The sequence below is a fragment of the Lepidochelys kempii genome, chromosome 2, assembly GCF_965140285.1.
Source record: "Lepidochelys kempii isolate rLepKem1 chromosome 2, rLepKem1.hap1, whole genome shotgun sequence".
NCBI classification, from domain to species: domain Eukaryota; kingdom Metazoa; phylum Chordata; order Testudines; family Cheloniidae; genus Lepidochelys; species Lepidochelys kempii.
Window position 1 is genome coordinate 117,003,491 of NC_136381.1, and position 12,149 is coordinate 117,015,639.

The window sequence follows — 12,149 nt, forward strand, 5'->3', positions numbered from 1 at the left end:
CCCCTCTACTTTTTATCCTACTCTACACAGGCCAGTCCTATAAAGGCAAGTTCACCTGAAGGAATAGCAGTGAGTATGTTTAAATTGGAAGCTCTTTGGGACAGGGACTATCTTTTTGTTCTCAATTTGTACAGCGCTTAGCACAAGGGGTTCCTGGGTCTATGGCTGGCGCTCCTAGGTTCTACCGCAATACAACCAACATCCAATAATTATAAAGGTGTATTAATCAACAGAGAGCATTTTGCATAGTTCGGACCTGATTCTCTGAGGTGCTGAGCACCTCCTGCAATGTACTTAATGCTTTCACTTTAATTGACTTCAGAGAGGCTTGAGAGCTCTCAAGCTGCTCCCATGATTGGGCCCTTAGCAAGGGCTTCATGAGTATGCCTGGTGAATTCTGTTTACCTGAACGTTCTTGAGCCTGTTCTTCTGCCCACCCCTAGACTCAGAAGAGAGGCTATCAATGCTTAACATACTTGAACAGTTCTCTGTGTACATGCTGCTGACAGAAGTGTTTTGCCGCTTGCTTACCTCTACTGCTCAGATTGTGTATCATAATAAGACTGTCTCTCAAGGTTCAGGCTGGCATGTTATACTAACCAGGACACATCTTTATCAGTGACTTGGCCATGTTCCATATTCTGTCATGGGTTGTATGCATAAGAGAATTACTGCCTGAAAACTAGCCCCTGGCAAATTATTTTGCACTTACCACATTAATCTTCAGTCATAAAATTATGGAAATGATCAGGCCTTTCATATTGAAAGGGAAAATTCTCCTTTTCAATCTGTATTGCTTACCTCTTATCTACTGGGTTGCCCAATTAATATTTGTAAATTGGTTTACCATTCTCTGATGATAGGCACTAGAGAAGTTCAAATGTGGTTGTTATTCACAGTGTAGATCTCTCCATGGCATATTCTCCTCTCCTGCGTATAGAACATCCCTTTGGGTCAGTGGCAGTGCTCTGAGCAGAACAAGTGAAAAACGTGGAGTGAGGCGAAGCAGACTGCCTTAGGGATTGGAGGGGGAGAGTTTTCTCTTCAGTTTTTACTGTTGGGAAGATCACTAAGTAAGAATTTCCACTGCTCCACTTTTTGAACGAGTTGTGGAGATGTAGCACATGTTGCTTTGGTCCACGCCACTAACTTACTTCGATATAAGTACGAATTATTCACACCCTTGAGCAACGTAGCTGTACTGGCCTAAGCCTAAGAAGCTCTCCCGCCGACATAGCTACTGCCTCTCAGGGAGGTGGATTAGCTAAGCCAATGGGAGACATTCTCTCCCGTTGGCACAGAGCGTCTTCATTAAAGCACAACAGTGGCACCGATGCAGCATTTTAAGTGTAGAGCTGCCCATTGTTACAGCTACATTATCAGTGGCTAGAAAGTGCCTGTTTTGTCAGCAGGATTCCCTTTCTCCAGGGGATACTGGACGTGTTAGGATTTATGTGGGTTTTAAGGGTGCTCTGCACTCTTGAAAATCCTCCTACTGCAGGGATTTGTGATTTGACTGCCATAGAAAAATTCCTTCTTCTCTGGAGGGGCTCCCCCTCCCCCTGCTTGTAGGGTCTCTGGAAGGAGCTATGGTACATTGGCTGTATTTCTAATGTCCCCCACATACACCTTGGATCACCCAGGGTCTTTTACAAAATCATAAATACTTTCTAGCACACAATACAAGTAGTAACATTTCACAAACTCTTGAAATTTGAAACAGAACGAATTGAGGAGATTGATACAGCAGAAAATGGAAAAGGGAACTAAATGTGAAGCCTCCACGATGCTACTCAACTAAACCTTAGGGGCAAAAAAAGTTTTTTTTTGTTTGCTTTTTCATAAGGCAAGGTGATCTGAATAGATTCCAAAGGGGGCAAGCTCTGCCACTAGGGCCTACCACAGGAATAGCACAACTGATAATCAATTGACTGGTTTGTCTGCACTGAAAATTTAAGCTGGCTTCAACAGAGTTTTCCCCTTAACACACACTGTGTTCATACATCAACACGCCACTAGTCATGCTGCACAGTGAGGCGGCCACCATGTCCAGATAGACCCTAGTTAGAAAGAAGCAGGATAAGCTACGCCAAGGTTAACTTCAGTGAAAACTGGGTGGCCACTACCAGTCACAACAATCAATAGCTGTTGGTCCTTCAGTCCCTTCCCACAAGCTCCTGAGCACCCAGTCCTGTGTACTAACTTGCCATCTAATTACGCTCTGATCCCTCACTGCAAGTGGCTTATCATCATATGCCTCTGCTCAGTGTTCTCTGACCCATGTGGCTTCCAGTTTCTATACCTTCTGTCATTGCAGGTATTCGATACAGCAACAAGATGAATGCCCAGTAAGAAGCTCATGTATCAGCAAGCAGTCCCTTGGCCAGAGGCTAACACCGAAGTCTTGGTGCACCTTTGGGCTGAAGCAAGCAAAACCTATGACCGTGGCCTCTCAAAGAGGAGCCTCCATCAGTACAATGATATCTCAGCAGCTGCTGGCTGATCACAGGATCAACCAGAGTGGACAGCACTGCAAGGAAAATATAAAAGGGCTCAAGGTGAGCTACCAGAAGACCATTTCCAGGTCTGGTAGTGCTCTGATGGAGCTCCATTTCATCATCTGTAGAAGTGGGAAGGGTGTGTGTTGGAATTTTGATGTCTGCAAGGATATGGAACTCTCTCCGGAGGGGGAGGGAGAGGACCTCAGCCCCAAATCACAGTATCTTAGTTGATCCAGACCAGGAAGAGCACAGCAGGGTGGTGAGTCCCCATAAAGAAGAACCAAGGAAGGACATAGCCATAGTGATCCACAAGGCCCTGCATAAAGACGGAGCAGTATCCTTTCTGGTTAGTGTACTTGCTTGCTTTCTATGGTGGCCTTAGGGTGGGTACACGTTTCCTGTCAATTGCACTGGTACAGCTCAAATCCCACAAATATTGCTGGGATATTTCCAACTATTACAATCCAGGAGGCCAGCACAGCATTAACAGCCTTGCAAACCTTCATGCCTACTGTGCCAACTGTGGCTTTACCAACCATCAACTGATTGGCATCCACAGACGGTTACAAATCTGTTGGTGGCCTCCACAGGGTGAAAGCCACACACTTCTTCTCCTCCCATTCCCTTATCCCATCATCTGCAAGCATCCATCATCTTCATCTGTCTGAAGTGGCACTAAAGTCCACCTGCTTACCATCTTCTTGGATGCAATCCATCCATCGCTTCCTCAGCTTTCCTGGGGGTCTCTTTCCTACCACTTTCTCCTGCCAGGCTATCTTCACCATGTCTTCTTCATTCATCCTCTCTTTGTGTCTGAACCAGCGAAGTCATGCTTCCTAGATTTTGTCAGCCACATTGTAGACTCCAACTTCCACCCGAATGCTTTCATTTTGAAATCTGTCTCTTCATGTAACTCCTCTTATGGCACAAAGAAATCTTATCTCAAACCCCTATAGAGCTTGAACCTGCCATCTCTTTACCACCCATGCTTCTGCACCATACACCAATAGTGGGGCGCGCTATTGTTTTATACAATTGGGTTTTTAGTGTCAGTTGCATACAATTGTCATATACAACACTTGAGATATTATTCCACATTCTTCCAGCACTCTCTGTTTGGACTGTATCTCACATTCAAGATTGCCATCTTCTGTGACCCACCCACCAATGTACTTAAATTGGTCAGTCTAGTTTAGTTGCACTCAGTTAATCTCTATGCCCAGTTTCCCTGTGACACCTCTATTAGCCAATATGACCTCAGTCTTAATCATATTCCTTTTCATCCTGTGACAGTTTAGCTGGTCATACCACTGATTTACTATTTCCTCTAGGTCTTTTTTTTTTTTAAGGCTGTTTTTTAAGGCTATTTCAATGTCATCTGCGTACAGCAGCTTCTCACCTTTTCCCATTGGCTTCCTCCTGTTGACATAGTCCATCAATGTGATAAAAAGCAGCAGACTGAGTGCCAACCTCTAGTGCAGTCCAACTTTCACTTCAAAGGGACTTGTCATTCCAAAAATATGTTTGGATCACTGTTTTGGATCACTCACCATAGCTATTAAATCATTAGACAATCCATATTTCCTCAGTACTGGTGTGAGAATCCTTCTGGCCATTTTATCATATGCCTTTTCTAGGTCTATAAAAGCACAGAAGCCATCCTATGGGTACTCTAACTGTTTCTCGATCACTGACCAAAATTACAAAACGTGGCATCTGTGGTTCCTCATATTTTCCCAAAGCCAACTGGCTCTTCTTTGAGGAGTAGCTCCATCATTCTCCTAATCCTAGCATTCAAGATACTTTCCAGTAACTTCATCCCTCAGTGGTTTCTGTAGTCGGGGATGCTTCCCTTCTTATGTACTGGGACCAAGACAGACCTGCACCAATCTTCAGGATTTCTCTCATCTCACCGTACAGCTTTAACCACTCTGTTCATCCATTTTATGCATCTCTTGACCAAGACTTTCTGTCATCACTTCATCAGGTCCTACTTCCTTAACATTCTTCATTCCCTGGACTGCATTTCTCAACTCCTCCTCTGTGTCATGTCAGACTCAGACACCGTATTAGGATCACAGATTTGCAACTCCACCAAAAAAAGGTGTTTGCCTCATGTAAGAGACTCTCCAACTATTGTTTTCTCGTCTCCTTCACTTGTTCAGATGTTACTAGCTGTTTCTTTTGGTCACCATTTACAAAAATTGTGTTGGCAACACCATCCTCCTTCCCTTTGCGTCTTGTTTTTTCAATGCTATAGATTAGAGGTGGGCAAACTATGGCCTGCGGGCCACATCTGGCCCGTGGGACCGTCCTGCCTGGCCCTTGAGCTCCCGGCAGGGGAGGCTAGCCTCCAGCCCCTCCCCTGCCACCTCAGCTCGCTGCGCCGCCAGCACTCTGGCCCACTGCTCCTGCTGGGGAGTGCGGCGGTGTGGCTGTGAGCTCCTGCCGCTCTGAATGGCATGGTAAGAGGGCGGAAGCGGGAGGTGGGTGGGGGTTGGATAAGGGGCAGTCAGGTGGCAGGGGACGGTTGGATGAGGTAGAGGTTCTGGGGGAGGGAGGGCTGGATATGGGGTGGGGTTCCGGGGGCAGTTAGGGGCAGGGGTGTGGATAGGGGTCGGGGGGGCAGTCAGGGGACAGAAGGGATTGGATAGGGGGTGGGATCCTGGGGCAGCGGTTAGGGGCAGGGGGTCCCAGGAGGGGGTGGTCAGGGGACAAGGAGAAGGTGGGGTTGGATGGGTCGGGAGTTCTGAGGGGGGCAGTCAGGGGGTGGGAAGGAGCGGATAGGGGGCGGAAGCCAAGCTGTTTGGGGAGGCACAGCCTTCCCTACCCGGCCCTCCATACAGTTTTGCAACCCCGATGTGGCCCTTGGGCCAAAAAGTTTGCCCACCCCTGCCATAGATGGCTAGTGATGCACTTCTGAAAAGTTATTCACCTCATCTGGGCATTCTGCTACTCAAAGGCCAGAGCAAGCTCCTCACAAACCTCCACGAATGGGGCTTTCCTCAGGCAAAAGTTCTGGACCCACTGTTTCCATCATGAAGTAGTCCCACTGCTCTGTGCTTATGGTCCTGGTCAAAAGCAAAGCGCAGCAAGCTGTGGTGCTATGAACCACAGAATATGCACTGAAACAGCTGTACTGGCTCTCATGGCCAGATACAGCACCAGTGAGGACACAGGGCATGACAGCAGCCTGCAGATGCAGACACTTTTGTGAGTGAGTTAGGCTACCACATGTTAATTTACCCATGATTATTTATCCCATGGTTAACATGCATTGGGGACATAGCTTAATACACATTGGTGGGAGCCCCTTCAAGGGAGGTTGAGAGAGAACAGCTGCCAACACAAAAGACATGACCGTAGGGAGAAAGAAAAAGGGAGTGGTCTCTTGGACCATAACCTAAGTCAATTTTGAAATTAACATCAGCGTGCATCCTTTAAAAAAACCCCAAAACAATCAAAAAATGGCATGAATTACTGTAAGAAATGGGAGGGAAAAACCAAAGTATTGGAACTGAAATAGGAGAGAAAACAGGAACATTCAAAAGAGTAAATAATTACCAAAAAACCTTGCACACAAGGAATACGAGTGATATTTGCATTGTCAGATGAATGAACATGACAAAGCATATTTACTTTCCATCGCTAAATTCTAGGAAACATTTTGGATGACCAGGAAAATCCTGTGAGCAAAGCAGTGAAGGTCATACAAGGCATGTCAATAGTTTCAGAATGTAGAAGATTAAAGAAAACAAAGAAGATAAGAGCAAGAAAAATTGCAAGTGCAAAGAGGATTTACATGATATAAAGACAAATATGAGATTTCACATGTGTGTGAAACCAGAAACATTAATGAGACATTTCCTTGCCTCAGTGTACTGGAGACAGCATGGGAAACATGCCAGAAGCAAAGATGAGTTTTCTGAGGGGAAGAGGGGAAATGGGTGTTATTTACCTGTAACTGGAGGGTAAAGAGATATGGTCCCTATTTGTATTCCATACATGGGTACTCATGCACTCACTCCATGTACCTGAGACAGGAGATTTCTATTAAGTAGTGTCCATTTGTCTTTGCCTGTGGAGATGCTCTTCTTGTGCTCTAAAGTGAGGATGTAATGGGCAGTGTGGGCTGACCCCCTCCAGTTCCTCTTCTTACTACAAAATCAGGAAAGATCCAAAGCAGATGGGAAAGAGGGTGGGTAGTGAAATATAGAAAGGGATCACATATCTCAAAGAACCTCCAGTTACAGATAAATAATCTCCATTTCTTGAAGTGTGGGCCTTTATGGGTATTCTCACATGGATGATGGAAAGCAGTATTTAAACAGGACAAGGGTGCCATGATGCAGTTGGAATAGATGCCTGCAGTCCCCACAGCTGTGTCTGCTGAAGAGGTCTGGACTAAAAGGATAACGTTCTGTGAAGATACAGATGGAGCTCCAGGTAGCTGCTCTACAAAATGTCCAGTACAGGCACTTTTACTTGAGGTTGCTTGTGCTCTAGTGGAATGGGCTCTCACCCTGCTCAGGGGAGGAATATGTGCCAGCCAATAAAGAACAATGCAGCCAGAGATCACCTTAGAGAGTCTGAGTAGATAGTGCTTGTCCTCACAATTGCTCTGCTATAGTGGCAAATAACTTTGGTGACTCCTAATCAGTTTGTCCTTTGTAGACAAAAAAGGCCAAAGCTCATCTGGCGTCAGGAAGTCTCCTCCCCTCATTGAAAGTATGAGGTTTTTTGGACAGAAATTACCTTGTGTATGAATTTTGGGTGGAGTTGAAGGGAAGCCTTCTTATGAAATATGACGTATGGGCTCAGTTCGCTCATTCTTCTGGTTCAAGGAATGGTGACTAGGAATGCGACCTTCATTGAGATGTAGGACATGGAACATGCAGACAGCAATTTGAAGGGTGATCTGATAAATGCTGAGAGTAGAAGGTTGAGGTCCCATTGTGGTGCTGGTTTCACCACTGGTGGGAAGGTCCTAACCAGACCCTTCTGAAATCTAATTATTGTTGAGTGAGTAAAGATAGAGTGGCTTTTTACTGGAGGATGGAGGTATTGATTGCTGCTAGGTGCTCCTGCAGCAAACTAATGGAAAGACCTAAAGTCTTCAGGTACAAGAGATAGTTTAAAATATCAGGGATATCTGCTGCTTCTGGGGATAACTGTTTCTGTCGCATCCAAACTAGAGAAATGCGTCCATTTAACCAGATAACATTTTCTGGTGGAATCTTTTCTACTTTGAATGAGAATAGATTTAAAAGCCTTCTAACATGAGCGTTCTGGGTCTGATGCTCATCCAAATACCAGGCTGTGAGATACAGGGAGTTCGGGTTGGGATATTTGATCTTGCCATTCTCCTGGGTTAACAGATCTAGGAAGGGATGGATGTTGATAGGAGGAAGGGTTGGCATTTGTAAGCAGTCCAGAAACCAGAATTATCTGAATCAGTTTTGTGTGAGAATGACTCAAGCTTTATTGTGATAAATCTTTCATAAAACCAGGGGTAACATAGGGATGGGAGGAAAGGTGTACCTCAGTGGTCCTTTCAGGATAACAGAAGGACCTCACCCCTGAGGCCTGGCTCAGTGCTGTGCTGGAGCAGCATATGTTGGACTTCTTTTCTAAGAGGCGAACAGGTCCCAGGTGTTGCTCACTGCACTGGTGGTCTCGGGAGAAGTGACCTCTAGAGTCCTGTGCACCTGGTAGATATGTAACCTGAGTATAATGTTCCTGATACACCAGTTCCATAAATTGACTGTCTCTATGTTGAAAGAGAAAGACATTTGGATTGTTTTCTGTTTTTGTACTTCAAACACTTAATGCTGCTGAACCACACCAGAATTTTAAGAGTAACAAAGAGGAAAGATTTGACTCTGGCAACTGAAGAGATACTTAGGGAGTTGAGCAAATGTGGCCCACGCACTCTGTAGGGGGGTGGCGGTCACCCCCCCACCGGGTCTGAGAGGGGCCACACTGCCTCACTACATCACCAGGGTTGCTGTCTAGTATCTGGTGAATTAACAAATCAGGTGCTAGCACCCTGACCATCCTGGTGGGCTGGAGCACCAGACAGTCTGTAGGCTCAGGTCCTCAGGCAGGGCAGAGAAAATAGGCAGTTTGTATGTTCTGGCCCTCAGGTAGGGCCGAGCTATCAAGCAGACTATAGGTCCACACCTCAGGCTCAGCACCAAAACAGCACCAAACAGCCTGTCTTCCTAGCTCTGGCAGATGGCAGACAAATGCAAGCCTTCTGGCCTATGGTGGGAAGGCAGCCGCCCTGGAGTTGGGGTTGGCAACAGGGGGTAAGGGGACTCTAGCCCACCCTACTCCACAAGGTCCCAGCCCAGAGCCCTGACAGTGGTGGACTGCTCTGCCACTGGCTCAGCAGGGACTTGCGTGCAACATGCAGACGTGGATTCTGGCCACAGCCAACTAGACTATAGTCTAGTGTCCCTGAGACACTTCCTACTACCCTTTTGTTAGGTACCTTGGCTCCATGGGTGTCCTCCATCTCCCTGGGGCAGACAGCCAGTGGCAGTCCCAGCAGTTCCTCTGCAGATTTGGTCTCCTTCAGGGGCAGGCCACTGCTTGGTTCAGAAACAGAGTCAGAGGCCTGCAGCAAGTCAGGCACATCAGTCTTCTTCCCTGGCTTGGCTCCAACTGAGCTGGAGGAGCCGCCTTTTATATTTTCTGTTCCACCTCTCAACTTCCCGTGGGAGGGGCTAGCCCAGCCTGACTCTGTTCACCTGAGTGCAGAGAGTGGTCCCTCCCCTCTGGCTCACAGGGAGGCCACACTGCCTCACTACACCCACCCATCCCTCATATTAAAAAAAGGATACAAGTCCTGGTCCTGGAAATGTTTGTTACTGATGTAGAGCATACTACTAGGCCTAGTTCCATTGGAGTTAATGGAACAACAGTGCTTGCAGAATCAAGACCCAAGATTACAGGTAGTGGTACATAAAAACACCTCTCCCTTGATGGAAGTGATGAGCAGAGTTCTGCAGGAATTAGCATCTGGTTTTGCTCACATGGCGTATCAGTGGCTTGGACATAGGAATGCACAGCAGCCTTTACAAGTCTACAGCTGACCCAAAACTAGAGGGTTTCTAAATACCAAGGAGGGAGAGACATCAGATCTAAAAGAAACTTAACTAAAAAGAGGGCAAGGCTATAGTGGGGTGGCTGCCCCACACCTGGATAACAGGGGTTAAAAGCAGACGAGCTAGGCTGAGAAGGGAAGCAACCACAGCTGTGGCCAGCTCAATTAGGGCCCACCTAGCCCTGATAAGAGGGCTGTGGGCCAGAAGCTGGAGGGGTCTCACTCTAGTCCTGGAGTGGGAAGGGCTAGCTGCCTGGGAGCAAGGTACTGAAGCAGAGCAATGCTGGGGAATAGGGCAAGGGAGCTGGGGAGCTCCAGCCTGGTAAACCCCCTGGCTGCAGGCCTTGTTTAAGGCCAAAAGGTACTGGGGTTGCAGAGGGGCAGCCCAGGGATAGGCAAAGGCAGCAGGTCCTAACCCCTTGCCAATGATGAGTGGCCATTACAGAGTGCAGTCTGCCCCAGTGAGTGGGGGCTAAATGACGACTGGCGGTAGCCACTGAGGCAAGGTGGGTTTAGAGGTCTGGGGGTTCCCCCCGGAAGGGGAGACCCAGAGTGTGGGGGTACTGCTGGGGCAGCACCCCGAGGTAAAGGGCACCAGGGTCCAGGAGGGATACGGGGCCAGCGGCAGGCGAGACACCAGCCTGCAGAGGGCGCCTCGTATGCTGGAAAAGAGTGAATTCCCAGACGATGAGCAGAAGGTGCCGCACCAGTGAGTCATCGCTTCACTACAAAGGCCTTCAAAGCAGCTCATCCAATTTAATGGGGAGAGTGGTGAGGTGGGGTAGCCAGAGGTGGACAGGAAATGTAAAAATAGATTGGGCAAAACGTAGGAAGGCTTATCCCTAATAAACACACACACTACTGGACACTGACATGGAAGAGGATGTGGGGATGAGATGGGGACAGACCCTTCACAAGCAACTCAGTGTTTGGCATCAGTTACAATGAGGAGAGGAATAGCACCCACGACAGAAGGCAATGTGTTGTGATGCTGATCACAAACACTTCTGCATATTGTTCACAGTTGTGGCCACCACATCACAGGACAGCAAAAGCAGTCAAGAATTAGCAAGAGGGGAAGAGGAGGGCAAAGGTGGTATGTCTCTCCAGGGTTAGCATTACATGGAGAAGGAAGGAACACTAATTCATATTGATTTAAAAGGGGAATGAGGAGACCTTCTGATGATCTCCTAGGCCCTGATGGGGGTTCACTATTGTAGCCCTGTGGGGAGTGTTTACCTTTTTTTAGGATCACTGAGATCCTGAGATTTACAGGGCAGTAACAGTAACGTCCCACACAGAATGGAGGTGGTGTCACCAAGGCTTCTGCTCCTAGGTACCTGCTTTTCCCAGCACAGTGCTCTTTGAACCATTCTTACTATGTAGCTTCCTCACCACTAGAGGAGCCTCTCAACTTTAGGTGGCCATGCATAGGGGACCACTTTCCTAGAGGAGACTGGCCAATTTCTCACCTTCTCCCCACATGCCCTCTCTCTTGGCTATAGAATGCCTTTGTACTCCATGCAGAATTCTGTCACCGCTCTAGGAGCGGTTTCTCCAGCCTTTTATGGTGATTTCTTACTCTCTGCCCAAGTCACTTCATGTACAAACTTTCCTCTCCTGACTCCAAAAGCCCGGCTTTGGACCCTCCCTTTTCCTTTCTAATTGAAAGGAGACAACATTGTCTCATGGTTGATGAAGGGACGCCTGGGTGCAATTCCTGGCTCTGCCCACAGACTTGCCGTGTGGCTTTGGGCAAGTCACTACACCTCTCCATGACTCCGTTTATCCCCATTTTATCAATGGGGATAATGATACTAACTTTGCAAATCAGTCAGAGTTACAGATGTTAAGTGCAAATTAGTCTATTACTATTATGATTATTGCCAGGGTGGAGCATGTTATCCAGCCTCAGTCCCAGCAGGCAAGTGGGCCAAGATTTCTTGGGTCACACTAGGATACTCAAGGCTATAATACTAATAAGGATTAACACCTTTGACACTGGGCTTCTAGAGGCAATCGAGCTATGGTGAATTCTAATTGAGCTCCTTTCACCTCACACCAGACAGTGAGACATGCTCCCTTTGTTGTCTCTTGCTCCTCTTTGTGCCTTGTCTCTCTCCGTGGATATTAGCACGGATAGTCAGTCTAAGGTGCTGCCTTCAGGTGGTATAACAGTTATATCCGCTGGGTGGCTGCAGGGCCAGTTCCAAGAGAGCATCCAGCAGGGCCCCGGGTTTTCACCTGAATCCAGATAGTTGTAGCTGCAACAATCAGGATCCCTTGAAGCTTCCACAAGTGGCTTGTTTTTCTTAGCAAGTTGGCTGCAATTTTGAGTCCCAAGCATAGATCTTCAAAAAAGCAAGCAAATTAATCTGAGCTGGAGGTTTTAGGGAAGTCAGAAGGATGTTTCTTCTGGTCTTTTGCCTCCTTACTTTCAGTCTTGCCAGCCTGAGTCTGAACAGGGTGTATGTAAGGATTTCAATTCAGCGTGAGGATGAGAAGTACAACCTTAAGAAACAGAATGGACCACATGC